Below are 10248 nucleotides of genomic sequence, written 5' to 3'. Positions count from 1 at the left end.
AGCAGCTTGACCGTATGGTACGTAAGAAGAGCCCATCAAGCCATTCCAGTTTGTGGGAGGTGCTTCAGGAAGCATTGGGGTGAAATCTCTTCAGATTACCTCAACAAATTGACAACTAGAATGCCAAAGGGTCTGCAAAGGCTGTAATTGATGCAAATGCGAGGATTCTTTGACGAAAGCAAAGTTTGAAGGACACAATTATTATTTCAATTAAAAATCCTTATTTATAACCTTGTTAACGTTTTGACTATATTTCCTATTCATTTTGCAACTCATTTCATGTATGTTTTCATGGAAAACAAGGACATTTCTAAGTGACCCCAAACTTTTGAACGGTAGTGTATGTTCATTACATTGATTATTAGTGATTTTTTGGGGGTCTCAAATGACATGTTAACATATATGGAACTGCCTGAACTGCTAAACCAAGTGTTTAGGATCTGAACAGATAACTAAACGCTTTTATGATTTCATTTATAATTTATAATTTCAATGAAAGCGCATCACAGTGTTTAGATTGTAAACAGCAGAGTATGTAGCAATCTTTTAAAACACATGACCACCTTTATTCAGCACAAGGCATTTCGATTTTAAATATTAAACACTGGGGGTGTTGTTTTAACACTGTAGAGTGTAAAGCTGTATTTGCTTATTTCCAAGCTTTCCTTTCGAGTGAATGTGAGAGATACCCAACGACTGTGTGAGTTAGTGACAGAGTCACGGTTGTTGCATTTAGGAAGATCTATTCCGGAAGCCTTTTACAAGTCACTGTCTAAGTGACTGGGTTTCAATTAAAAGTTAACCCTTTATGACCACATATTAGACATGACATAAGGCCTTTAGTTATGGACTAGTTATCCTCAGCCTTTAGTTATGGACTAGTTATCCTCAGCCTCTGGTTATGGACTAGTTATCCTCAGCCTTTAGTTATGGACTAGTTATCCTCAGCCTTTAGTTATGGACTAGTTATCCTCAGCCTTTAGTTATGGACTAGTTATCCTCAGCCTTTAGTTATGGACTAGTTATCCTCAACATTGTGGTCTAAAAATCCAGGGCCACATCACAAGTCAAAATACACTTTTTTGCGAAGTGATTAGAAATTCCTATCAGAATCCAGCCAAAGAGATTTTTATCACCCACAATCTGCAGTCAGTATTACTGCTATGGTGAATGATTTACCAAACTAGTGCTCACTAAACCATCTCAACTGGAACAACCATCTCAATAACGGGTACAATATGTCCACCTCTTACAGATTGGATTATTTTAGAAAAATGTAAGTTATTTATCTTTGTATAGTAAAAGATCAATAAATCAATCAAAGTACATGAGAAAAACATAGATATTAAAACAAATTATTCTAAAAAAAAACAACCTGCAACAAAGCATGCTGGGAAATATGATAATGCAGCCTCTTCTACATCTTTTTCACACTTAGAAAGTTCCTGAAAATGAACTCGATACAGTCAAGTGAAAACAACAGCATGCGATTAAAACTATTTATTGAATCAAATGTCCTGATCAGTTGTGTTGAAATGTAGATAAAGTGACAGACATTCATAACACTGATCTGAAGAAGAAGAAAAAAATCCATGGAGAGCCACATACATCTCGAATGACTAAATACACTCTAAACAGGACAATGGGAAAGTAAACACTAACGTTTAAAATGTGAATACTCAGCAGATACAGGTGTTCTCCTGGTTGGAAACAGACTGGAAAACCTGACTTCCATGTTTAAATCCAGCCTTCTAAACACCTGTGTTTATGAGAACACCTATTGGCTAATATAAAGGCTTTATCTTTAAGTTTTAAACACTGATATTTAGGTTATGAACGTGTAGCCAGTGTAGCCTATTGTATTAGCCGAAGGGTCATTGACTATTGACCAGTTTTAGTCACTAAATACTTTTATTAGGCTACTTTATTCTGCTTGCTAGGAATAATACCCCTACATTGCATTAAACATGCACATTTGATCTCCATAATGAAAACTATTGCTGCTATTAAAAAAAAAATAACTTCTCTGTGATGTTAGCTGGTTAAATGTCACATGGTCATGCACTGCAATTTGTAACCTTATTGCGCTTATAATAGCAACACGTGTTGCGGTACTGACCTTGAGGAGGCAAAGCAGCTGTAACCTCAAAACAAGTCAACAAAGTAAACGCAATTCCCCCTTTAGACGAAATAAAAAGACAACATGGAAAATCAAAGGAGGGTTGGGGGTGGGGTGGGGAAGAAAGCAGTCTATGTCATCTGCAGTGTTGTTATCGGTCCAGCGGTGTGGTCGGCGTGCGGGACTTCTGACTCCCGGGGAGAGAGCTGCCAACCATTAAAGGTGCGCCTGGATTTATTTAGTTCTCGGAGGGGGCGGACCCGTTATAGTGCCCGTCACAACAAAATATATCGGTAACTGTAGATCACCGTTATATCTGTTGGCCTGTCATATCGCTCATTTAAATATTATTATCTGTCAATTCATCCTGTCATATCTCTCCTTTAAATATTACTATCTGTCAATTCATCCTGTCATATCTCTCCTTTAACTAGTATTATCTGTCAATTCATCCTGTCATATCTCTCCTTTAACTAGTATTATCTGTCAATTCATCCTGTCATATCTCTCCTTTAACTAGTATTATCTGTCAATTCATCCTGTATCAAATAGATCAAGGTTTATTGGGTTTCCATGACAAGTCCAGGTCATACAGAAGAGCTCCGTTGGTTCTGGAACTCATGGCCAGGATGAGCTGAAACAGGGGAGAGAGGGTCATATCCAGGATGAGCTGAAACAGGGGAGAGGGTCATATCCAGGATGAGCTGAAACAGGGGAGAGGGTCACGGCCAGGATGAGCTGAAACAGGGGAGAGAGGGTCACGGCCAGGATGAGCTGAAACAGGGGAGAGGGTCACGGCCAGGATGAGCTGAAACAGGGGAGAGAGGGTCATATCCAGGATGAGCTGAAACAGGGGAGAGAGGGTCATGGCCAGGATGAGCTGAAACAGGAGAGAGAGGGTCATGGCCAGGATGAGCTGAAACAGGGGAGAGAGGGTCATATCCAGGATGAGCTGAAACAGGGGAGAGGGTCATATCCAGGATGAGCTGAAACAGGGGAGAGGGTCATATCCAGGATGAGCTGAAACAGGGGAGAGAGGGTCATGGCCAGGATGAGCTGAAACAGGGGAGAGGGTCATATCCAGGATGAGCTGAAACAGGGGAGAGGGTCATATCCAGGATGAGCTGAAACAGGGGAGAGGGTCATATCCAGGATGAGCTGAAACAGGGGAGAGAGGGTCATGGCCAGGATGAGCTGAAACAGGGGAGAGAGGGTCATGGCCAGGATGAGCTGAAACAGGGGAGAGAGGGTCATATCCAGGATGAGCTGAAACAGGGGAGAGAGGGTCATATCCAGGATGAGCTGAAACAGGGGAGAGAGGGTCATATCCAGGATGAGCTGAAACAGGGGAGAGGGTCATATCCAGGATGAGCTGAAACAGGGGAGAGAGGGTCATATCCAGATGAGCTGAAACAGGGGAGAGGGTCATATCCAGGATGAGCTGAAACAGGGGAGAGGGTCATATCCAGGATGAGCTGAAACAGGGGAGAGAGGGTCACGGCCAGGATGAGGTGAAACAGGGGAGAGAGGGTCATATCCAGGATGAGCTGAAACAGGGGAGAGAGGGTCATATCCAGGATGAGCTGAAACAGGGGAGAGAGGGTCATATCCAGGATGAGCTGAAACAGGGGAGAGGGTCATATCCAGGATGAGCTGAAACAGGGGAGAGAGGGTCACGGCCAGGATGAGGTGAAACAGGGGAGAGAGGGTCATATCCAGGATGAGCTGAAACAGGGGAGAGAGGGTCATATCCAGGATGAGCTGAAACAGGGGAGAGAGGGTCATATCCAGGATGAGCTGAAACAGGGGAGAGGGTCATATCCAGGATGAGGTGAAACAGGGGGGAGAGGGTCATATCCAGGATGAGGTGAAACAGGGGAGAGGGTCATATCCAGGATGAGGTGAAACAGGGGAGAGGGTCATATCCAGGATGAGCTGAAACAGGGGAGAGAGGGTCATATCCAGGATGAGCTGAAACAGGGGAGAGAGGGTCATATCCAGGATGAGCTGAAACAGGGGAGAGAGGGTCATATCCAGGATGAGCTGAAACAGGAGAGAGGGTCATATCCAGGATGAGCTGAAACAGGGGAGAGGGTCATGGCCAGGATGAGCTGAAACAGGGGAGAGGGTCATGGGGGTATCAATGTCAGGATTAAAATTTCTTTGCTTGTTGAATTATCTCAAAATCATTTTCAGAACAATAAATAATTGACTGACAGATGAGGAAATAACTACAGCTGAAGCTAACGGTACATCAGCTGTCTTACACTCCTTTACTTTCTATTGATCATCTATTCCAAATCTATTGAGTCTCAACAGAACAATGCAGACCAAAGTAAGACTGTAGTTCTCTGTGTTGCCAGGTCTGTTTGGGAGGGTCTAAGACTGTAGTTCTCTGTGTTGCCAGGTCTGTTTGGGGAGGGTCTGAACCTGATGTTCTCTGTGTTGCCAGGTCTGTTTGGGGAGGGTCTGAACCTGTAGTTCTCTGTGTTGCCAGGTCTGTTTGGGGAGGGTCTGAACCTGTAGTTCTCTGTGTTGCCAGGTCTGTTTGGGAGGGTCAATGACTGTAGTTCTCTGTGTTGCCAGGTCTGTTTGGGGAGGGTCTGAACATGTAGTTCTCTGTGTTGCCAGGTCTGTTTGGGGAGGGTCTGAACCTGTAGTTCCCTGTGTTGCCAGGTCTGTTTGGGGAGGGTCTAAGGATGTAGTTCTCTGTGTTGCCAGGTCTGTTTGGGGATTGTCTGAACCTGATGTTCTCTGTGTTGCCAGGTCTGTTTGGGGAGGCTCTGAACCTGTAGTTCTCTGTGTTGCCAGGTCTGTTTGGGAGGGTCTAAGACTGTAGTTCTCTGTGTTGCCAGGTCTGTTAGGGAGGGTCTGAACCTGTAGTTCTCTGTGTTGCCAGGTCTGTTTGGGGAGGGTCTAAGACTGTAGTTCTCTGTGTTGCCAGGTCTGTTAGGGAGGGTCTGAACCTGTAGTTCTCTGTGTTGCCAGGTCTGTTTGGGGAGGGTCTGAACCTGTAGTTCTCTGTGTTGCCAGGTCTGTTTGGGGGGGTCTGAACCTGTAGTTCTCTGTGTTGCCAGGTCTGTTTGGGGAGGGTCTGAACCTGTAGTTCTCTGTGTTGCCAGGTCTGTTTGGGAGGGTCTAAGACTGTAGTTCTCTGTGTTGCCAGGTCTGTTTGGGGAGGGTCTGAACCTGTAGTTCTCTGTGTTGCCAGGTCTGTTTGGGGAGGGTCTGAACCTGTAGTTCTCTGTGTTGCCAGGTCTGTTTGGGAGGGTCTAAGACTGTAGTTCCTTGTGTTGCCAGGTCTGTTTGGGGAGGGTCTGAACATGTAGTTCTCTGTGTTGCCAGGTCTGTTTGGGGAGGGTCTGAACCTGTAGTTCTCTGTGTTGCCAGGTCTGTTTGGGAGGGTCTGAACCTGTAGTTCTCTGTGTTGCCAGGTCTGTTTTGGGAGGGTCTGAACCTGTAGTTCTCTGTGTTGCCAGGTCTGTTTTGGGAGGGTCTAAGACTGTAGTTCTCTGTGTTGCCAGGTCTGTTTGGGGAGGGTCTGAACCTGTAGTTTCTGTGTTGCCAGGTCTGTTTGGGGGGGTCTGAACCTGTAGTTCTCTGTGTTGCCAGGTCTGTTTGGGGAGGGTCTGAACCTGTAGTTCTCTGTGTTGCCAGGTCTGTTTGGGGAGGGTCTGAACCTGTAGTTCTCTGTGTTGCCAGGTCTGTTTGGGGAGGGTCTAAGACTGTAGTTCTCTGTGTTGCCAGGTATGTTTGGGGAGGAATTAAACCTGTAGTTCTCTGTGTTGCCAGGTCTGTTTGGGGAGGAATTAAACCTGTAGTTCTCTGTGTTGCCAGGTCTGTTTGGGGAGGGTCTGAACCTGTAGTTCTCTGTGTTGCCAGGTCTGTTTGGGGGGGTCTGAACCTGTAGTTCTCTGTGTTGCCAGGTCTGTTTGGGAGTGTCTGAACCTGTAGTTCTCTGTGTTGCCAGGTCTGTTTGGGGAGGGTCTGAACCTGTAGTTCTCTGTGTTGCCAGGTCCGTTTGGGAGGGTCTAAGACTGTAGTTCTCTGTGTTGCCAGGTCTGTTTGGGAGGGTCTAAGACTGTAGTTCTCTGTGTTGCCATTTCTGTTTGGGGAGGGTCTGAACCTGTAGTTCTCTGTGTTGCCAGGTCTGTTTGGGGAGGGTCTAAGACTGTAGTTCTCTGTGTTGCCAGGTCTGTTTGGGAGGGTCTAAGACTGTAGTTCTCTGTGTTGCCAGGTCCGTTTGGGAGGGTCTGAACCTGTAGTTCTCTGTGTTGCCAGGTCTGTTTTGGGAGGGTCTGAACCTGTAGTTCTCTGTGTTGCCAGGTCTGTTTGGGAGGGTCTGAACCTGTAGTTCTCTGTGTTGCCAGGTTTGTTTTGGAGGGTCTGAACCTGTAGTTCTCTGTGTTGCCAGGTCTGTTTGAGGAGGGTCTGAACCTGTAGTTCTCTGTGTTGCCAGGTCTGTTTGGGGAGGAATTAAACCTGTAGTTCTCTGTGTTGCCAGGTCTGTTTGGGGAGGGTCTGAACCTGTAGTTCTCTGTGTTGCCAGGTCTGTTTGGGGAGGAATTAAACCTGTAGTTCTCTGTGTTGCCAGGTCTGTTTGGGGAGGGTCTGAACCTGTAGTTCTCTGTGTTGCCAGGTCTGTTTGGGGAGGAATTAAACCTGTAGTTCTCTGTGTTGCCAGGTCTGTTTGGGGAGGGTCTGAACCTGTAGTTCTCTGTGTTGCCAGGTCTGTTTGGGAGGGTCTGAACCTGTAGTTCTCTGTGTTGCCAGGTCTGTTTGGGGAGGGTCTAAACCTGTAGTTCTCTGTGTTGCCAGGTCCGTTTGGGAGGGTCTGAACCTGTAGTTCTCTGTGTTGCCAGGTCTGTTTGGGGAGGGTCTGAACCTGTAGTTCTCTGTGTTGCCAGGTCTGTTTGGGGAGGGTCTGAACCTGTAGTTCTCTGTGTTGCCAGGTCTGTTTGGGAGGGTCTGAACCTGTAGTTCTCTGTGTTGCCAGGTCTGTTTGGGAGGGTCTAAGACTGTAGTTCTCTGTGTTGCCAGGTCTGTTTGGGGAGGGTCTGAACCTGTAGTTCTCTGTGTTGCCAGGTCTGTTTGGGAGGGTCTGAACCTGTAGTTCTCTGTGTTGCCAGGTCTATTTGGGGGGGTCTGAACCTGTAGTTCTCTGTGTTGCCAGGTCTGTTTGGGAGGGTCTAAGACTTTAGTTCTCTGTGTTGCCAGGTCTGTTTGGGGAGGGTCTAATACTGTAGTTCTCTGTGTTGCCAGGTCTGTTTGGGGAGGGTCTAAGACTGTAGTTCTCTGTGTTGCCAGGTCTGTTTGGGGAGGGTCTGAACCTGTAGTTCTCTGTGTTGCCAGGTCTGTTTGGGGAGGGTCTGAACCTGTAGTTCTCTGTGTTGCCAGGTCTGTTTGGGGAAGGTCTGAACATGTAGTTCTCTGTGTTGCCAGGTCTGTTTGGGGAGGGATTAAACCTGTAGTTCTCTGTGTTGCCAGGTCTGTTTGGAAGGGTCTAAGGATGTAGTTCTCTGTGTTGCCAGGTCTGTTTGGGAGGGTCTGAACCTGTAGTTCTCTGTGTTGCCAGGTCTGTTTCGGAGGGTCTAAGACTGTAGTTCTCTGTGTTGCCAGGTCTGTTTGGGAGGGTCTGAACCTGTAGTTCTCTGTGTTGCCAGGTCTGTTTGGGGAGGGTCTGAACCTGTAGTTCTCTGTGTTGCCAGGTCTGTTTGGGGAGGGTCTGAACCTGTAGTTCTCTGTGTTGCCAGGTCTGTTTGGGGAGGGTCTGAACCTGTAGTTCTCTGTGTTGCCAGGTCTGTTTTGGGAGGGTCTAAGACTGTAGTTCTCTGTGTTGCCAGGTCTGTTTGGGGAGGGTCTGAACCTGTAGTTCTCTGTGTTGCCAGGTCTGTTTGGGATGGTCTAAGACTGTAGTTCTCTGTGTTGCCATTTCTGTTTGGGGAGGGTCTGAACATGTAGTTCTCTGTGTTGCCAGGTCTGTTTGGGAGGGTCTAAGACTGTAGTTCTCTGTGTTGCCAGGTCTGTTTGGGGAGGGTCTGAACCTGTAGTTCTCTGTGTTGCCAGGTCTGTTTGGGAGGGTCTAAGACTGTAGTTCTCTGTGTTGCCAGGTTTGTTTTGGAGGGTCTGAACCTGTAGTTCTCTGTGTTGCCAGGTCTGTTTGGGGAGGGTCTGAACCTGTAGTTCTCTGTGTTGCCAGGTCTGTTTGGGGAGGGTCTGAACCTGTAGTCATTTTGGGCTGGGACCATAGCCATGTCTTACATTATAGCTTTATCAATACATTGTTACAATACAGCTTTATCAATACAGTGTTACAATACAGCCGTTTCAATACAATGTTACAATACAGCTTTATCAATACAGTGTTACAATACAGTCTCACCAATACAGTGTTACAATACAGTCTCATCAATACAGTGTTACAATACAGCTTTATCAATACAGTGTTACAATATAGCTTTATCAATACAGTGTTACAATACAGTCTCATCAATACAGTGTTACAATACAGCTTTATCAATACAGTGTTACAATACAGTCTCATCAATACAGTGTTACAATACAGTCTCATCAATACAGTGTTACAATACAGCCTTATCAATACAGTGTTACAATACAGCCTTATCAATACAGTGTTACAATACAGCTTTATCAATACAGTGTTACAATACAGCCTTATCAATACAGTGTTACAATACAGCTTTATCAATACAATGTTACAATATAGCTTTATCAATACAGTGTTACAATACAGCTTTATCAATACAGTGTTACAATACAGCTTTATCAATACAGTGTTACAATACAGCTTTATCAATACAGTGTTACAATACAGCTTTATCAATACAGTGTTACAATACAGCTTTATCAATACAGTGTTACAATACATCCTCATCAATACAGTGTTCGGCAGCTGCTCCGCCCATAACCGGAAGGCTCTCCAGAGGGTAGTGAGGTCTGCACAACGCATCACCGGGGGCAAACTACCTGCCCTCCAGGACACCTACACCACCCGATGTCACAGGAAGGCCAAAAAGATCATCAAGGACAACAACCACCCGAGCCACTGCCTGTTCACCCCGCTAACATCCAGAAGGCGAGGTCAGTACAGGTGCATCAAAGCTGGGACCCGAGAGACTGAAAAACAGCTTCTATCTCAAGGCCATCAGACTGTTAAACAGCCATCACTAACACAGAGAGGCTGCTGCCCACATAGAGACTCAAATCATTGGCCACTTTAATATATAGATCACTAGACACTTTAAATAATTCCACTTTAATAATCTTTACATGTCTTACATTACTCATCTCATATGTATATACTGTATTTTAAACCATCTATTGCATCTTGCATATGCCGCTCGGTCATCGCTCATCCATATTGTCATGTTGTGTTGCTACCATGCTGTGTTGTCATGTGTTGCTGCCTTGCTATGTTGTTGTCTTTAGATTTGTGTGTATCTGGTAGTTGTTGTGAAATTGTTAGATTAATTGTTAGATATTACTGCACGGTCGGAACTAGAAGCACAAACATTTCGCTACACTCACATTAACACCTGCTAACCATGTGTATGTGACCAATAACATTTGATTTGATTTGAGATATGGCTATTATATTGTGATCACCACATTCTATGGTTTTGGATACTGCTTTAAAACACATTTATGCAGCATCAGTAAAGATGTGATCAATACATGTTGATGATTTAATTCCTGTGCTGTTTGTAAATACCCTGGTAGGTTGACTGATAACCTGAACCAGGCTGCAGGCACTGGTTACAGTTTGAAGATTTTTCTTGAGTGGGCAGCTTGATGAGAGCCAGTCAATATTTAAATCACCCAGAAAATATACCCCTCTGTTGATATCACATACATTATCAAGCATTTCACACATGTTATCCAGATACGGACTGTTAGCACTTGGTGGTCTATAGCAGCTTCCCATCAGAATGGGCTTTAGGTGAGGCAGATTAACCTGTAGACATATTACTTCAACTGTATTTAACATGAGATCTTCTCTAAGCTTTACAGGAATGTGGTTCTGAATATAAACAGCAACACCTCCACCTTTGGCATTCCTGGTCCTTTATATAGACCACAACATCACCTCCGTTTATCAAGGTAAAACC

At 45.3% G+C, this 10248-nt stretch overlaps 1 protein-coding gene across 2 annotated transcripts in view; it reads right to left on the bottom strand.

Moving 5' to 3' along the window:
- hhatlb (hedgehog acyltransferase like, b) overlaps nucleotides 1-2344 on the bottom strand; it is a 33738-nt gene extending 31394 nt beyond the window's left edge. For both annotated transcript variants that reach the window (XM_045710928.1, XM_045710929.1), the window contains exon 1: nucleotides 2120-2344. The gene's annotated coding sequence lies outside the window, so the exon portion shown is untranslated. The remainder of the gene's footprint in view (nucleotides 1-2119) is intronic.
- Between the last annotated feature and the right edge of the window lie 7904 nt (nucleotides 2345-10248).

The sequence above is a fragment of the Salmo salar genome, chromosome ssa29, assembly GCF_905237065.1.
Source record: "Salmo salar chromosome ssa29, Ssal_v3.1, whole genome shotgun sequence".
Taxonomy (NCBI): Eukaryota; Metazoa; Chordata; class Actinopteri; order Salmoniformes; family Salmonidae; genus Salmo; species Salmo salar.
This window is presented reverse-complemented; position numbering and strand designations above follow the sequence as displayed.